The following is a 237-nucleotide window of genomic DNA, read 5'->3' on the forward strand; positions in this document are numbered from 1 at the left end:
CCCGAGGCCAGCGGGGAGGAGGGCTTCGAAGGGAGGTTTGATGCTCTTTTGTTTCTTTTTCTTTTGGCGCCAGGAATCGAACTCAGGACTTCGCGCTTGCGAGGCAGGTGGCGGCACCACTGAGCTAAATGCCCGACCCTGCGAATTTTTTAATTTATGATGTTTTTGCTCCCGAGGTTCGCTTTGCTCGTGGACGGGGCGTGTGCTCGTGCATGCGTGTGCAAGGGCGAGAGCAGG

Source organism: Fukomys damarensis, unplaced genomic scaffold (genome assembly GCF_012274545.1).
Source record: "Fukomys damarensis isolate Sample0158 unplaced genomic scaffold, DMR_v1.0_HiC HiC_scaffold_19, whole genome shotgun sequence".
Taxonomy (NCBI): domain Eukaryota; kingdom Metazoa; phylum Chordata; class Mammalia; order Rodentia; family Bathyergidae; genus Fukomys; species Fukomys damarensis.